Consider the following 14,694-nt stretch of genomic DNA (forward strand, 5'->3'; position numbering starts at 1 on the left):
GGGGCTCGGGGTTCTCGTGGAAATTTTTCAACATGTTGAAAAATCTTCACAAGCATACCGTGTATCCTGAGTACTTGCCGTTAGCGTTACGAGCCGCTAAGAGATGATTGCATGATTTTTTAAAAAATGAATTGCATCAATTGCATGATTTTTTTTTAAACTCGGGAGAGCTCTTGGGTGAACTCGAACAGTGGGACAGGGCTATCAGTCATGCTGCATCGTCATAGAATGCTTTCTCTGAGGCATCTATGGAAATTGGTAAGAGTCATTGGAAACATGCCAAATTTCAATAGTCTTCAAATTGGGCTAAGAATACTTGAGTAAGACAAAAGAAGGATGATATGCTGGCAGGAGGAAAGAATCTAGGAGGAATAAAACGGACAGGAACCCAAAAGCCAAAGAAAAAAGTGGAAAAGTTAATGATTGGTTTGGTTCTTCCAGCCAGGTTCCAAACATGTTATCATGCGGTACTGCTTTTGTTAATCACAGTAAGCACTGACAGGTTTTCGGAAAAAAACAGAAGTCCTGAACGTAATGGCTGAGCTGTGCCAGTTATTCCCTGGCTGGATTCCATCGTGGACTCCCCATGGCGTCCGTCGATGGGACAAGAGCTTGCCAAGATTGCCCAGCAGTTTCCCGAGAACCTGCTCCCAGATTCTACACCAACGATCCACACACCCATTCATTTGAATGGGGATCAGAGCACTGCAGGTATCGAAAAATACAACAAATTACATATAATGATTATCAGTGTCTTGTTTAGTGATGCTAATTATGTAAATATGGCTTTAATGTTCTTTAGCTGCCTGCTTTAAATTATAAATGTTTTTTTTAAGTTTTTAGCTATTTCTGATAGCCATCGACACACAGTGTGGAAACAGGCCCTTTGGCCCAACCTGCCCAACATGTCCCATCTACACTAGTCCCACCTGCCTGTGTTTGGCCCATATCCCTCTAAATCTGTCCGATCCATATACCTGTCTAATTGTTTCTTGAGCATTGCAATAATCCCTGCCTCAACTACCTTCTCAGGCAGCATTCACCCACCACCCTTTGCATGAAAAAGCTCCCCGTCAGATTCCAACAAAATCTTTCCCCCTTCACCTTGAATCAATGTCTCTGGTTCTCGATTCCCCCACTCTGGGCACGGGACTCTGTGCATCCACATGATCTATTCCTCTCATGAGTTTATACACCACTATAAGATCACCCCTCATCCTCTTCCGCTCCAGGGAATAGACTCCCAGCCTACTCAACCTCTCCCTATAGCCCAGACCTTTGAGACCTGGCAAAACAGATGATATCATAGGCTGGGAAGATGGTTATCGAATTACAGCAGAATCAAATGGGTCATGAAATTACACATTAAATTGAATTCAGATGTGTGAGGTTGCAGTTTGGGAAGTTAATCTAGGATAGGACATGAATGGTAGGACCCTGCGGAGTGTTGTGGAGGGACTATGGCATATAACTACATAGTTCTCTGAAAGTGGCATTGCATGGAGACATGGTGGTGAAGAAGGGTTTTGGAATGCTGGCCTTCGTCAGTCAGAGAATTGAGTATCGAGATCGGGATGTTACGTTGCAGTTGTAGGTGAGGCTGCACTTGGAGTATCGTGTTCAATTTTGGGCTCCCGACTATAGGAAAGATACTATTAAGCTGGAAAGAGTGGAGAAAAGATTTACAAGGATTTTGCCAGGAATTGAAGGACCAAATTATAGGGAGAGGTTTGGAAAGCTGATTCCATGGAGTCAAGGTGACTGAGATGTCATCTTAAAGAGGATTGTATAACCACCAGGGGGAATGTTTCCCATGATTGAGAAGTCATCAAGAATTAAAGAGCAAGGTGAGAAGGAAAAGATTTAATAGCAACCAGAGGGCCAAGTTTTTATTTTCACAGAAGGTGTTTTGTATATAAAGAAGCTGCCAGAGGAAGTGGTCGAGGCAGGTACAGTAACAACACATAACAGGCACTTAGACAGATAGAGGTAATGGACAGGTTCATAGGGATTATGGGATCAAAGGGGGCTAATGGGACTGGCATCTTGGTCGGCATGGACGAGCTGGGCTGAAGGGTCAGTTTCCTTGTTGTATGACTCCCTGATGCCATTGACATCAGCCTTCCAGATCTAGAATAGGTCCAAAGGCTGAATGGTCTCCTGTTTGTAAGTTGAATTCTGTAATTAGTCATTTGTGCCGATGAGGAATGCTGGACCTCACTCAGGAAGTTCTGGGCCATTGGAACAATTGCATGAATAATATCCTTTCTCAAATGCAAGTCTTTGCTTGTTTGAAGCTAGCAGTCAAGCTTGTAGCTTAATACTAGAGCAGCTGAGGTGCAAGTATACTAGTTGAACACTAATTAGATCAATATAACACTTAAAGAACTGATCTCCCTGGGAATCCCTGGACTACTGGCTAACATATTCTGCCAACACATCTTTAAAGTGGTCACTATGCAATTGAAAATGGCTTAATAACATCAAGGATGCCCAGTAGCAATGCCTTGTGGAATTGCATCGTATTTGCACACAAGACTCTTGGAACAAGGAATGAGAAGCATTTAGTTTTACACTCAGGAGGGAAAGCTTTATCCTGTCGTAAAGTGCCAGCATTTGTCCATGTCAGGTGCAAACACCCAATGTATTCTGAGGCTAAAGAATGAAGAATGCAGGTTCAAAGTGACAAGATTTGATAAGAAGCCACATCTCGTTGGTGAGAGAGCAGAGTTTGTGGTGGGAACCAAACAAATGATGTCACCCTTCCCAATATGTATACGCCAAAAAATTAATGTTTTCCAATGCTGGATTGGAGGGCACATTGGCATTGCTATTGGAGCTTCTGCTTCACAACTCCAGAAATTGCATTAGTTACCATGCTGGTATGCAGAGGCCTGGAAAACTGATGGAAAGATATGATTTTAAATGGCAGCTGTGAATGATAAACTCAAGAAATTAAGTAACCCTATGATATAATCAAATGTTGAGAAAACCATTGGATTGTTGCAATGACCAATATGGTTCACTAATGTTCTTCGGGCTGGGAATCCATCGCCCTTATTTCTCGCTGGATTCCATCCCCCCCCCCCCCCCCCCCCCCCCCCCCCCCCCCAGACTCATCAGTCTGCTTGACGTTGAAATGCCTTCTAAAATGGCTCAGAAAACTATTCACTTCGGAGAGGATCCAGAGGAGAAAGATCCCAGGCATGAGTAAGTTAACCTATGATGAGCGTTTGTCGGCACTGGGCCAGTGCTCGCTGGAGTTTAGAAGAATGAAGGGGGACCTTATTTAAAAATACAGAATAGTGAAAAGCCTGGATAGAGTGGATGTGGGGAGGATGTTTCCACTAGTGGGAGAGTCTACGACTAGAGGTCGTAGCCTCAGAATTAAAGGACGTTCTTTTAGAAAGGAGATGAGGAAAAATATATTCATACAGAGGGTGGTGAAACTGTGGAATTATTTACCACAGAAGGTTGTGGAGGCCAATGCAGTGGATCTATTTAAGGCAGAGATAGATAGATTAATGATTTGTACGGGTGTCAGAGGTTATGGGGAGAAGGCAGGAGAATGGGGTTAGGAGGGAGAGATAGATCAGCCATGATTGAATGGCGGAGTAGACTTGATAGGCGGAATGGCCTAATTCTACTCCTATCACTTATGACCTAATAACAATGCTGAGAAACTATATTCGGCACCCTGCTGCTGTTCTCTCCACTCTTTTGTATTAGTGTTTGGCTTCATTGGATTCACATATAGTATTATCTAATTTGATTGGATAGCACACAGACAAAAACATATTTTTCACTATAAATTTTCAATATTGATTGATTATTGATTGATTAGATCCTTTAATAATCCTTTACAGGAAATTACAGTGCCACAACAGCTTCAAGACAGACATAACACCACACATTTCCTCAGATAGCTTCCATGCTTAATAAGTTAAAATACAATAAATGAATACTAAAAAATTGAAAATTATTTTTGTGCATTATAAAACCTTATAGCAGCTGGTATACAAGACTTCCTATATCTCTCCGTTTTGCACATTGGTGCAATCAGTCTCTGACTGAAGATGCTGCACATGATCACCTTCAGGGCGTGGAGTGGGTGAGTGGGGTTGGTCATTATTGAACCCAGTTTGTTCAGAGTTCTGGCCTCTGCCACCTGCTGGACCGTTAGTTGCTCAGCCCCGACCACTGAGCCGGCCTTCCTGATCAGCTTGTCCAGTCTGTTTTTGTCCGCTATGCGGGCGCCTTCTCCCCAACAGGCCACAGCAAAAAACAGAGCACTGGCCACCACTGAATGGTAGACACTGCACAGTAGGGGTTGGCAGATATTGAATGACCTTAGCCTCCTTAAAAAATACAGTCGACTTTGTCCCTTCCTGTACACCGCCTCCATATGACTCTTCCAGTCCAGCTCACTGTCAAGCTGCATACCAAGGTTGGCGACCACCTCCACCTCAGTGCCCCTGATGGTGATTGGTGTTGGTTGAGTCCTCCTCCTCCCCCTCCTGAAATCCACAACTATCTCCTTCGTTTTTGTGGTGTTGAGATGGAGGTAATATGTGGCAATAATAAGCATAAATCTCAGTGTTATTCAGCGAAAGGTATGGGCTGGACAGATTTTGGGAGGAACATTGGTCAGATATGAAGGTCTTGAACATCTCTGTGAATTGGCCTCAGTAAATTGCAAATTGTCCCTTGTGTGTAGGATAGTGCTAGCATACAGGGTGATCACTGGTCGGCGTGGATTCAGTGGGCCAAAGTACCTGATCCTTGCCGTATGTCTAAAGTCTGAAGAATAAAGACTGGTTATGGCCAATGTGATCATCTTAGTTGAATTTAGTTTTAGAGATACAGCGCAGAAACAGGCCCTTCGGCCCACCGAGCCCACACAGACTAGCGATCCCCACACATTAACACTATCCGACAAACACTAGGGACAATTTACACATACACCAAGCCAATTAGCCTACAAACCTGTACGTCTTTAGAGTGTGGGAGAAAACCGAAGATCTCGGAGAAAACCCACGCGATCACGGGAGAATGTACAAACTCCGTACAGGCAGCACCTGTAGTCGGGATCGAACCTGGGTCTCCGGCGCTGTAAGGCAGCAACTCTGCCTCTGCACCACTCTGTCCTATATCTATTGCACAAGTGACACACTAAAGGGCCTGTCCCACTTGGTGATTTTTTCAGCAACTGCCGGCATCATTGACTGACGTATCAGGTCACTGAAAAATTTGTGGTTGCGGTGTGATGTGGCGTGATGTGGCGTGATGCGGCGTGATGTGGCGTGATGACGTGTGATGCGGTGATGTGGCGTGATGACGTGTGATGTGGCGTGATGTGGCGTGATGACGTGTGATGTGGCGTGATGCGACGTGATGTGGCGTGATGTGGTGTGATGTGGCGTGATGACGTGTGATGTGGCGTGATGCGGCGTGATGTGGCGTGATGCGGCGTGATGTGGCGTGATGACGCGTGATGACGCGTGATGCGGCGTGATGTGGCGTGATGCGGCGTGATGCGGCGTGATGACGCGTGATGTGGCGTGATGTCGTGTGATGCGGCGTGATGACGCGTGATGCGGCGTGATGACGTGTGATGCGGCGTGATGACGTGTGATGCGGCGTGATTATGACGCGTGATGCGGCGTATGATGACGTGTGATGCGGCGTGATGACGTGTGATGACGTGTGATGACGTGTGATGACGTGTGATGCGGCGTGACATAGCGTGATGCGGCGTGATGATGTGTGATGTGGCATGATGACGCGTGATGCGGCGTGATGGCATGATGACGCGTGATGCGGCGTGATGATGTGTGATGTGGCATGATGACGCGTGATGCGGCATGATGACGCGTGATGCGGCGTGATGCGGCGTGATGACGTGTGATGCGGCATGATGACGCGTGATGCGGCGTGATGATGTGTGATGTGGCATGATGACGTGTGATGCGGCGTGATGACGCGTGATGCGGCGTGATGCGGCGTGATGATGTGTGATGTGGCGTGATGAGGCGTGATGCGGCGTGATGACGCGTGATGCGGCGTGATGCGGCGTGATGATGTGTGATGTGGCATGATGACGCGTGATGCGGCGTGATGATGTGTGATGTGGCATGATGACGCGTGATGCGGCGTGATGACGCGTGATGCGGCGTGATGCGGCGTGATGACGTGTGATGCGGCATGATGACGCGTGATCACTGGCGGCGTGATGACGTGTGATGCTGGCGTGATGTCTGTGTGATGTGGCATGATGACGTGTGATGCGGCGTGATGATGTGTGATGCGGCGTGATGCGGCGTGATGCGGCGTGATGACGCGTGATGTGGCGTGATGCGGCGTGATGACTAGTGTGATGTGGCATGATGACGCGTGATGCGGCATGATGACGTGTCTTTGATGTGGCATGATGACGCGTGATGCGGCGTGATGACGCGTGATGCGGCGTGATGACGGCGTGATGACGCGTGATGCGGCGTGATGCGGCGTGATGACGCGTGATGCGGCGTGATGACGTGTGATGCGGCGTGATGACGCGTGATGCCGCGTGATGCGGCGTGATGACGCGTGATGCTGGCGTGATGACGTGTGATGCGGCGTGATGACGCGTGATGCGGCGTGATGACGCGTGATGTGGCATGATGATGTGTGATGTGGCGTGATGACGCGTGATGCGGCGTGATGATGTGTGATGTGGCGTGATGACGCGTGATGCGGCATGATGACGCGTGATGCGGCGTGATGTGGCGTGATGCGGCGTGATGCGGCGTGATGCTGCGTGATGCGGCGTGATGCGGCGTGATGACGTGTGATGCGGCGTGATGACGCGTGATGCGGCGTGATGACGCGTGATGTGGCGTGATGACGCGTGATGCGGCGTGATGATGTGTGATGTGGCGTGATGACGCGTGATGCGGCGTGATGACGCGTGATGCGGCGTGATGCGGCGTGATGACGTATGATGTGGCATGATGACGCGTGATGCGGCGTGATGACGCGTGATGCGGCGTGATGCGGCGTGATGATGTGTGATGTCGCATGATGCCGAGTGATGCTGTGTGACGATGTGTGATGTGGCATGATGACGCGTGATGATGTGTGATGACGTGTGATGCGGCGTGATGACGTGTGATGACGTGTGATGACGTGTGATGACGTGTGATGATGTGTGATGACGTGTGATGACGCATGATGCGACGTGATGCGGCGTGATGCGGCGTGATGCGGCGTGATGACGTGTGATGACGTGTGATGCGGCGTGATGACGTGTGATGCGGCGTGATGACGTGTGATGACGTGTGATGCGGCGTGATGCGGCGTGATGCGGCGTGATGACATATGACGCATGGTGTTTTTTCAAGTGTCGCAACATTATTTTGTCGCCGCTGGATTTTGAAATGTTCAAAATCTTTTGACGACACTGATATGATGCCGGCAGCCGCCGAAAAAAATCGCCAAGTTGGGCACCCCCTTAAATCTCTTGCAACCGTGGGAACTCCATTCATCACAGGGCATATAATAGCTTCCTGCTTCTGTTACTTTAGGTTACCTAATATTATGGCCATAGATTTATTGTATTATATACTGTGACATATTATTTGGGCAACACAGTGGCACAACTGATTTAATTTCCCTCCTCACAGCCCCAGAGACCTGGGTTTGATCTTCACCCCAGTTGCTGTCTGAGTGTGGAGTTTGCACGTTCTCCCTGTGATTGCAAGGGTTTTCTAATTTCCTCCCACATCCCAATACATGCAGGTTTGTAGTTTAATTAGCCTCTGTAAATTGTCCCTCATGTGTAGGGAGTAGAGGCAAATGTGGGATAACATAGGACTAATGTGTACGGAGTATTGAATGTTTGGCATGGATTCAGTGGGCTGAAGAGCCTGTTTCCACCCTGCATCTTTCAATCAATTCAATTCAATGTGCTCTCTGGCAGGGGGTACAGGCTTGACTAGAAAACGGTGATGAAAATGTCTGCCCCTGAAATCACATGAAGGATGAGAGGCCAATCTTTTAATTGTCATGTTGCCTGGTTTGGGCATCTGGTATTTTTCTGATCTTCTGTCAAACACCTAAGCACACTTCATCACATCAAAAGTTCTATCGATGCAAGTTGGTGTTATTGAAGTTTGAACAAATTACAAGGCTGCTTTCCGGCCCTTAGCTGGATTGCTGTGAGTGAAATTCACAGCTTGCTAATTCTACTGCTGATCTTACAGTAAGAAATATCTGCTCCTGTTTGCAAGAAGGATCCATCAGGCTTAAGGCAAGATTTTCTTGCTATCTGTTACCGAGCCAACGACAACAAGCTGAGTTTCTCTCGTTTGTTTCATTAATATGAGCTGACATTCTGCACCTTGAGATGCAACTGTGCCCCTGCGCTTAGAAAGTTCATGAAAAGTGTCTCCGATTCCAATAACAACAAACTTAAAGGAACCAGGAAGATAACAGTGGGGATCAGCAGATCAATTTTCACTGAGTCTCAGATGCATGTATCTGTTGTGAGAAAGCTGTTGTGAGAATTAGAATCTAACTGAAAACAGTGGGTATTTTTATGCATGCTCCGTTTTCCTTCCACACTCCACAGATATGTAGGTTTGCAAGATAATTGTATATTGTTAATTGTCCCTAAGGATAGTGGTAGTGTGCAGCGAGGATCACTAGTTGGGGCAGGCTCGGTGGGCCGAAGGGCCTGTTTCCATGCTGTATCTCTAAAGCCTAAAGTGTAAACAATAAAAGTCTAAAGTTGAATACTGATGGGCATATTTTTGACGTGACAACTATAAACCTACTGCTTATGTTGAAAATGATAGTTTAGTAAACTTTAGTGTCAGCTTATGTTGAAAATGATAGTTTATTGTCAGCTCTTTACCCCGCCCAAGGTTTCCGTGCGGTTCCCAGAGGTTGCAGGTAGTGGAAGCAGGTAGGGAGACTGACAAAAACCTCCGGGTACCTCCGGGAACCGCACGGAAACCTTGGGTGGGGCACAAAGTCTCCAGAGGTTTCCGTTCAGGTTTCCTAAGTGGGACAGGGGCATTAATCAATGAAACTCCTGTTAGACCTGGTCTGTCACCACATTAGCACAATCCACATCCCTATTTATTAATTATTAGCCCTCGCTATTGTTTACCTTATAACAATAGCTGAAAACTTCAGTGAACGTTTCTTACAAACTTGTATTTCCCTGCAGTGTTGTGAAACGATGAACATTTCCACACAGTTACTGGGAGGAAGAATGGCACATAAACATGAGGCCAAATTGTGAAGGATACGATATGTGGAGCCTAGGAGTGAAGCGCAAGCACAGATTTGATCCTTTGCATCTGCACTTATGTTTTCCGATAGCAAGATAGCGCAGCTGGTAGAGCTGTCGCCTCCAGCTCCAGCAATTCCTGATTCAATCCTGACCTCCAGTCTTGTCTCCATGAAGTTTGTACTTTCACTCCGTGACTGCCTGGGCTTTCTCTGGTTATTCCAATTTCCGCCCACATCCACAACAAAGGTGGAGGAAGGAACTGCAGATGCTGGTTAGCTGAGACATTTGCCAGGTAACCCTTACCCATGCTTCCGGACAAGTTAAGTAGTTGCCCGCTAACTGTCCTATAAAATGACCAATAAAAAACACAAAGTGCTGGAGTAACTCAGCGGTTCAGGCAGCATCTCTGGAGGAAAGGAATGTGACTTTTTGGGTTGAGACCCTTCTTCAGACAGTCAAGGGAGAAGGAAACTAGAACTATGAAAAGGAACAAATGAATGAAAGGTATGAAAAGAACAAATCAAAGAAATGAAGTTGCAGGTAAGTGGTAGAATTTGGGGAGAATGGAATGTGGGAAGAAAAAAAAGTTACAGAGATAGGTTGAATAAGTTAGGTCTTTATTCTCTGGAGCACAGAAGGTTAAGGGGGGACTTGATAGAGGTCTTTAAAATGATGAGAGGGATAGACAGAGTTGACGTGGACAAGCTTTTCCCTTTGAGAATAGGGAAGATTCAAACAAGAGGACATGACTTCAGAATTAAGGGACAGAAGTTTAGGGGTAATATGAGGGGGAACTTCTTTACTCAGAGAGTGGTAGTGGTGTGGAATGAGCTTCCAGTGGAAGTGGTGGAGGCAGGTTCATTGGTATCATTTAAAAATAAATTGGATAGGCATATGGATGAGAAGGGAATGGAGGGTTATGGTATGAGTGCAGGCAGGTGGGACTCAGGGGAAATAAAGTTGTTCGGCACGGACTTGTAGGGCCGAGATGGCCTGTTTCCGTGCTGTAATTGTTATATGGTTATATGGTAGCAGGAAAATGTTGTTGGGGAATAGGATTGGGGTGACACCGTGGCACTGCAGTAGAGCTGCTGCCTTACAGTGCCAGAGACCTGGGTTAAATCCTGACTAGGGTATTATCTGTACAGAGTTTGTACGTTCTCCCTGTGTCCGCATGGGTTTTTTCCGGGTGTTCCGGTTTTGAGGCTCCAAAGACATGCAGGTGTGTAGGTTAATTTGCTTCCGTACATTGTGTACATGGTCTCTAGTGTGTAGGATTGCGCCTGTGTACGGGATGATCGCTGGCTGGCACAGACCCGATGGGCCAAAGGGCCTGTTTCCACGCTGTGTCTCTAAAGTAAAGATTGCTGTGTGAGCTGGCAGAGGTAAAATGGGGCAAAGTAGTCCCCTACAATGTAATTTTGGGGAGTCAGTAACTTAATCTCAACATCTCCACACAGACAGTTCCGCTTGGAGCTACCTGCAAAGGTCAACAAGGTGCAACTCATTAGTAAATCATGCAATATTGTCAGTAAGTCATTTTTTGCCTCATTAACCGTTGCGCTGAAATATGTTTGTTTTGATTGTGTGCAAAAAGTTGCATTTAAATAAAAATTATTCCAGTAAATTGAACATGAAACATGGTGCTGAAATGTGCATGGTGAATAAAACAAATCACAAAAATATGCCGGAGAAATTTGAAGACACCAAGTGCTTGAACTGATGTAGTTAGAGTCCAGGATCAGAAGATCTGGAGCTCAAAACATCTCAATCAACACCAAAATATGCATCTTAAAATCAAATGTGAAACAGGTGATACTGTATCTGATCAACAAAACACACTACAAGCAGGCTGCAAACCTTCGAGCCTGCACCGCCATTCAATATGATCATGGCTGATCATCCAACTCAGTATCCCGTACCTGCCTTCTCTCCATACCCCCTGATCCCCTTAGCCACAAGGGCCACATCTAACTCCCTCTTAAATATAGCCAATGAACTGGCCTCAACTACCCTCTGTGGAAGAGTGTTCCAGAGATTCACCACTCTCTGTTCTCCACATTAACACCTGCCTTAGGAGAATACGTAACATGTGGTGGAGTGACAAAGTAAGCAATGTGGACCTGTGGAAAAGAACAAGCCAGGAGCCCATTGACTTACAAATCCGAAGGAGAAAATGGAGTTGGATTGGACATACCCTCAGGAAACCTGCTACAAACATCAGCCAGCAAGCCCTGAAATGGAACCCACAAGGAAAAAGGAAAAGAGGTTGCCCCAGGAACTGCGGGAGAAGAGGTGTCCAGACAGAAGTGTCTGAGAGTGGGCTCAAATGGGGAGATTTCGAAAGAACCACCAACAACGAATGAGGTGGAGGACATTTTTAAATAGCCCATGCTCCCTAGAGGAGCAAAGGGCTTAAGAAGAAGAAGAAGAAATGCTTGAACACGTGTTGGAGTAACCCAGTGGGTCAGGCAGCACAGCATATCTAAAGAAAAATGAGGGGTGACATTTTGGTTTGGAACCCTTCTCCAGAGATTTTTTTGAAGTACTCAGGTCTGATGAAAGGTCACTGACTTGAAATATGAACTGTATTCCTTGTCTGACCTGCTGAGTATCTGTTTTTTTTTCAATTGCTTTGTAGTGGATTTGGTTGATTGTGCAATTTTCGGGTAATTTCTTTTCTATTGTGGTTAGAACAAAACCTATTGTTTCATTGCTGTATGGAGGCTTTAGTATTTTGTAATTCATAGGATTACACAGGATATGTGCATGGAAACAGATGATTTAGCCTAGCAATCCCAGGCCATCATTTATACTCATACCTTCCCCTGAAACATATCGATACCACTTACCTCAAATACTTCACATTGTAATGGGTCTCACCACTCGACATGCAAAGAAGTTGCTTCTGAATTCACAATAGGATTTCAGTAAACAATTTTAACAGTGGCTGAATGCATTATGGCAAACTGTTAATCAATAATTTTGTGACTAAGTGCAGAAGAGTGCCATTTTTCAAAAATATCAGATTTTGACAAATATTAACTCCCACAAGTAACTGCTTAAATTATATCATATTGTGTTCAAACCCCTAGCCACAAAGAAAAAAAATTGCTTCAACAGGATCAATCGCAAAGCATTCAATTACAAAACAACCATGAAACCATGCTCTCTGATAGTTTATCTTGCTTGTGTTATAATCAGTTGAAGATGTCTTTGGATGTAGATATGGCCTGCAAAATGTCATTTATTACTTTAGAAAGAGAAGCATAACTTTCTTTGCATTAAGCATCTGTAATTGGACACCGGGCCATCGTTCGAACTGTTGCAGCTCCTTAAATGCAGGTATTTGCACTACGGTTTTTGTTTGGAGTTACAAAATGTTGATGTACCCCAGCCCGATGCAGGCAAGAAAGCCCTGAAAGAAGGAATAATGATCTATACAGGGTGTAGATCAACGATGGCACCCAACCCAGGCGACTCCTGGGCTTGGTTCTTACAGAGGCCCAGGAGCGGTTGGAGCGGCTGGTGCAGCGTTGCCCACTCTGCAGCGTTCCATCACACTTCAAAAGTAATGGTCTGGAGGAAGTCGCTGGTGGGAGTTGTGTACAGGCCACCTAACAGTAGTAGTGGAGTTGGGGATGGCATCAGCAGGAAATTAGAAATGCTTGTAACAAAGGTAAAACAGTTATAATGGGTGACTTCAATCTACATATAGATTGGGCGAATCAAATTGGCAGGGGTGCTGAGGAAGAGGATTTCTTGGAATGTATGCGGGATAGTTTTCTAAACCAACATGTAGAGGAACCAACGAGAGAGCAGGCTATTCTAGACTGGGTATTGAGTATGAGGAAGGGTTAGTTAACAGTTTTGTTGTGCGTGGCCCCTTGGGCAAGAGTGATCATAATATGGTTGAGTTCTTCATTAGGATGGAGAATGACACAGTTAATTCAGAAACAAGGGTTCTGAACTTAAAGAAAGGTAACTTTGAGGGTATGAGACGTGAATTGGCCAAGATAGACTGACAATTGATTCTTAAAGGGTTGACGGTGGATATGTAATGGAAGCCATTTAAAGACCGTATGGATGAACTCCAACAATTGTCCATCCCACTTTGGCAAAATAATAAATCTGGGAAGGTAGTGCATCCGTGCATAACAAGGGAAATCAGGGATAGTATCAAAACAAAAGATGAAGCATACAAATCAGCCAGAAAAAGCAGCCTACAAGAGGACTGGGAGAAATTCGTAGTCCAGCAGAGGACGACAAAGGGCTTAATTAGGAAAGGGAAAATAGATTATGAAAGAAGACTGGCAGGGAACATAAAAACTGAAAAAGCAGGGGACTGGGGGTCAAATGAGATGGAGGAACTGAGTGAAATCCAGGTTAGTCAGGAAGTGGTGTTAGGTAAATTGAATGGATTAAAGGCTGATAAATCCCCAGGACCAGATAGGCTGCATCCCAGTGCTTAAGGAAGTAGCCCCAGAGATAGTGGATGCATTAGTGACAATTTTTCTAAACTCTTTAGATTCTGAAGTAGTTCCTGAGGATTGGAGGATAGCTAATGTAACCCCACTTTTTAAAATGGGAGGGAGAGAGAAAACGGGGAATTACAGACCAGTTAGTCTAATATCGGTAGTGGGGAAACTGCTAGAATCAGTTATTAAAGATGGGATAGCAGCACATTTGGAAAGTGATGAAATCATTGGACAAAGTCAGCATGGATTTATGAAAGGTAAATCATGTCTGATGAATCTTATAGAATTTTTCAAGGATATAACTATTAGAGTGGATAAGGGAGAACCAGTGGATGTGTTATATCTGGACTTTCAGAAGGCTTTCGACAAGGTCCCACATAAGAGATTAGTATGTGAACTTAAAGGGGGTATTGGGGGTTCAGTACTGATGTGGATAGAGAACTGGCTGGCAGACAGGAAGCAAAGAGTAGGAGTAAACAGGTCCTTTTCAGAAAGGCAGGCAGTGACTAGTGGGTTACCGTGAGGCTCAGTGCTGGGACACCAGCTATTTACAATATATATTAATGATTTAGACGAGTGAATTGAATGCAACATCTCCAAGTTTGCGGATGAAACGAAGCTGGGGGGGGCCGTGTTAGCTGTGAGGAGGATGCTAGGAGGCTGCAAGCTTTCCACTGTACCTCGGTTAACGTGACTATAAACTAAACCAAACTAAACTAAACTAATTTATGGGAAAAACACAAGGAAATTATATTCATTAAAATGCTCTCCTCGGAGCCAGAGTGGATTCTGTGGTCCAAAAGAGCTTGTACAGTGCTGTAACAACTCTATAATTCAGTGATCTATAGCATGCTTAATTCAGGCGAGCTGGTATTTGAAAATTATGACATTCATATGAACCAGTCACCGTACTCTTCCAGGTAATGGGAGCTGTTT

This window comes from Leucoraja erinacea, chromosome 2 (genome assembly GCF_028641065.1).
Source record: "Leucoraja erinacea ecotype New England chromosome 2, Leri_hhj_1, whole genome shotgun sequence".
Classification (NCBI taxonomy): domain Eukaryota; kingdom Metazoa; phylum Chordata; class Chondrichthyes; order Rajiformes; family Rajidae; genus Leucoraja; species Leucoraja erinaceus.